General features: G+C 43.3%; 1 protein-coding gene across 3 annotated transcripts in view; it reads left to right on the top strand.

The window, feature by feature from the left end:
- LOC137875830 (spindle assembly abnormal protein 7-like) overlaps positions 1-340 on the top strand; it is a 14,205-nt gene extending 13,865 nt beyond the window's left edge. For all 3 annotated transcript variants that reach the window (XM_068715334.1, XM_068715335.1, XM_068715336.1), the window contains exon 8: positions 1-340. This exon is cut by the window's left edge and continues 68 nt beyond it. The gene's annotated coding sequence lies outside the window, so the exon portion shown is untranslated.
- Positions 341-4,078: the final 3,738 nt, after the last annotated feature.

Raw genomic sequence — 4,078 nt, forward strand, 5'->3', positions numbered from 1 at the left:
TCTTTTTCTCTTCCCACCTTTCTGCAAACCAGAACTTTGCCACTAGATGTTTGTGTGCGCGGTCAGCTCCGTGGAATACTTCCCAGTCATTGTCGCAAAAAACCCACAAATAAACTTGGAATAGCGTACCTGTGAAAACCGATCGTTCACGGTGTTTCTTCCACTATTGTTCACCCGTCTTGAAAAGAATCTGCTTCATGATATACGACTGAATTAAAAATAACTGCACACTGTCCTCCTTTTGCTGAGACACATCACATGTGGTTAACGTTCCTGAAGTCACATTTTCCCGTAATTGCCGGTTATTCAGACCTTGTAATCAACGCCACTAACAAGAGCAGTAAAGCACCTGAGAATGTTCTCTTTTGTTGTTTTGCCAATGAATCCTCACAAGGGAAGCAGCAGCTGGTGTGCAGAGGAAACAACACAACGTGTTGTTTGGACCCAACTGAAGCTCCACTGATCGTTTCCCCCCACTGAGGATCTGGTGCATCTCGACTCTGGTGATGGGATCCTCACTTATCGCTCGTCAGCATCAAAGTAAAACGCATGTTAGGGGACGTTGGCTCAGACTAATGGTGTCGACTCAATGGCTTCATCACATGGGAACCATGTGGTTTTAAAGACAAGGAAAATGTTTGGGGAGATACATTTGAAGCATAGATTAAGTCACACATCTATTAACTACATCCGACAGTGAGTTGAGGAAGTGAAAGTAAAGTTAAACTTCATCAGCACCGTAGAAATAGAATAGGAGTAGAATCACAGACTGTATAAGAGGTGGACGTAGTCGTCGTGACGTCACCCGTTGGTGACGTTATGAAGCCTCGAGTCCGGCGATTTCGCCGTCGCCATCTTTGCAACCAATGAACGGAAAGTCACCATATTTGGAATGTAGAGGAGTGACGTATGGAGACGCCGTATACGGCTCTGGTAGCGGTAGCAACCTGTCAATCGCAGTAAGCCCCGCCCCTAAATCATCCCCTGCTTTATGGCCTGTTTGACTCTAAATGGAGCATAATGTACTAAATGAACATCATGCTGTGTTGAAGAAGACTGTAAACTAGAGATTGAGACCATAAACTCATGTTTACAATGTTTACTGAGGGAATAAATCAAGAGAGAAGTAGAGTCATTTTAGACTAGACTTCTATACAACCAGAGGAGTCGCCCCCTGGTGGACACTAGAGAGAATGCAGCTTTAAGACACTTCCGACTGGCGTTACTGCTACACTGGTGACAGAAAATGAGCCGAACAAAGAGTGTGTGGATGAAGCATTGAGTTATTAAATATTCACTCTGGCTCTCTACGCTTCATAACGTTGCTACTCCACTGCTCTTTTTCGTCATTACTGCCAAACCTCACCTCGGTGAGTCTTTTTTTTTTGTTTATAGAGAAGTTAGCCTGCTACAGCCGTCGCAATGGCAGCCACACATAAAAATGGCCGCCGCTCTGACCATCCTGCTACGAATGTCCCCTCTACTCCTATTTTATTTCTATGGTTAGCACTATTAAACAAAATGTCCATGTCTTTTGTTATATTATTATAAAGCAGGTCCAGGTGCTATAAAAATTCTGTGAAAGTATCAAATCGCTCAATCCACGGAGAAATGCACACATCCCGCATTCAGAAACGGTGCCTTTATACGAGCAAAACGGAGCTTTCGTAACTTTGTGGCGTTTAACTAAACAGTCGCCGGAAGAAGATGACCAATCAGAGCAGACTGGGCTGGACTCAGGGGGGGTTTTAAAGAGACAGGCGCTAAAATAGAGCGTTTCAATCAGAGGCTAAATACAGGTATATTCAGACAGACAATATGAGATATTTAAAGTTAAACTTTCACTGTCAACACATTTAAGATGTGAGCTGTCGACTTGTTCCACAACAGTTCTGGTAACTACAACATGATTACTATTATTATGGTCATTTTTGGCAATTCAACACACTTAGTTAAAGTCAGGAAGAGATTGTGTTTTTCATTAAATTAAGCAGTCAACACAGTCGGGTTAGAGCAGGAGGTTTGTTTTTGAATATTTGACCAAACCACAACCTTTTTCCTAACCTCAATTAAAAGTTTTACGAGCCTAAGAGCACATATGGGATGCAGGATGCAAATTCAGGCATCAACGTCTTAACTTGAAGGTACAGATTATACACAGGTTTAAAGTGACAACCAATGCTATGAGTTTCATGAGATACATTTAGATTCTTGGTAAAACTACATACTTAAAAACTAAAATGCTGTAAAACTCAATACGTTCCACTCATTCAGCATTTTAGTCGTCTACCAAAACACAGAGTTTCATTACCTCTCCCAGTGTGATAATTAGGGTGAACACCCAAATTAATCCTGGATATTGAGGTCGGAGTGTGCTTACAATAAAGCTGACTTTGCGTGAAATAGAAACACGTTTGTTCATTTACGCTCGATGCCAGTTGGGTCACATACCTCTTAAAGAAAGGTGAGGATTAGGATTGAGTTTGATGGGTCATGAAGTCTTCTAACGAGCTCAGCAGAGATATCAACAACAGCAAAGACGATCGGAGGGAAAAGGAACTGAAGATGCTTTATTCTAAAGAAACACATCCATTGGATGAAATAAAGATCTCGGTCCAAGTTCGAGTCCCAACGTTTGCCTTACCAGTCTGGTTCAGCGGGTACAGGCCGGGTTCAGGTCTGAGTTCTAGACACCAAATCTAAATCGATCGCCACTCCAGGTGGTCCCACCAGAAAGCACTGTGTGCATGTATTTCGAGGGGTTGTGCAACACTTCTCAGCTCTCAGTCAGACGTGTCGTGGCGTTACGTCTGGTCAGAAAGGTGTGGCGGCGCCGCTGACCACGAGGGACACCGGTGGCAGCGGCGGGCAAAACGGCCCTTCTGACCGCCTGAGCGCTAAACGGAGTCAATGAGGCTGAGAGTGGCAGAGGTGTAGCCAGAGATTAACAACGTGTGGCGGCTGGAAACGGGTCGCGTTTGCACACAATAAATACTGCTGCGCCCCCGCCATGCAGAACGAGACTCAGACATTATGGCCGTTATTAATAGAACAATTATAGGTGCAGAAAGAATAGCATGTTTATGCCCAACCGTCGTCACAGCCAGGCAAAACACATAACAGATATTTAACACCAGGATATAGCCGTTAAAAAGTGAGCCTTGTTAAAGTGGAGACTTTTGTCTGTGCACTTGCTTGTACAAACACGGATTATGTGGTACAAGTATGTACTGTGTGAAGCTTATGTGGATTATAAATAACACATGGAGTCTGGAAAAGGTTCAATTATTGTGAATAGAAAGCGTTCGTTAAACATTTATGAGAGTCCACTTAGGGAAATATATAAATATATATATATATATATATATATATATATATATATATATATCCGTCTGTCTCTGCTCACAAAAACAAACGGTGGGATGTTCAGCACATAGCTGTTTGTGGGTTTTCGGCTTTTCTTAAACTAAAAGACAAAGTGTGAGTGAAACACGGAGTGGCGTCTTGTTCGCTCCACGTGGAGATGAGTTCAAAGTTGTTTACTCCCTGCGTCCTCTGTGTATACCGCTGTTTGGTTTCATCAGATGGATTACCACGGACGCTCCGGGGCCGTTTCTCCGTCTCGGAGGCGAACTGCTCGGCCCGCATGCTAATGTGAAACAGAGCGTGATGATGCAGGTTGCTTTTTTTGTTTTTTTGTCTTTCTCTCTGACACTGTTTGGATGAGTATGTAAATGTTTAACAGCGGCGTGAGTAAACACACACGGGGGTTAGGTGTCGGGGTTTTGAGAGGGTCTTGTTTGGCGCCCAGCGGCACAAAGCTGCCCGTAAACACGAAGCTGTTCTTACCCTGAAGAAACACTGAGGTCACATGTAGAGGAATCCTCCCCCGCAAACAAAATGGATCCAACAAGTCGAGTGAAAAAGCGCTCGGCGTTTGTGATGCGACTGCTTCGTGTTATAACAGACATGAGAGCTTTTAAATTGCATTTTCTTTCAAAAGTTTGCAAAAGCCAAATTCCAAGTGCCACAGATTATACAAATCTTAAAGTTCCATTAAACCAAGTAAAAAATGAGA

The sequence above is a fragment of the Cebidichthys violaceus genome, unplaced genomic scaffold (assembly GCF_023349555.1).
Source record: "Cebidichthys violaceus isolate CVI_PGR_0920_01 unplaced genomic scaffold, fCebVio1.0.p SCAF_2, whole genome shotgun sequence".
Taxonomy (NCBI): domain Eukaryota; kingdom Metazoa; phylum Chordata; class Actinopteri; order Perciformes; family Stichaeidae; genus Cebidichthys; species Cebidichthys violaceus.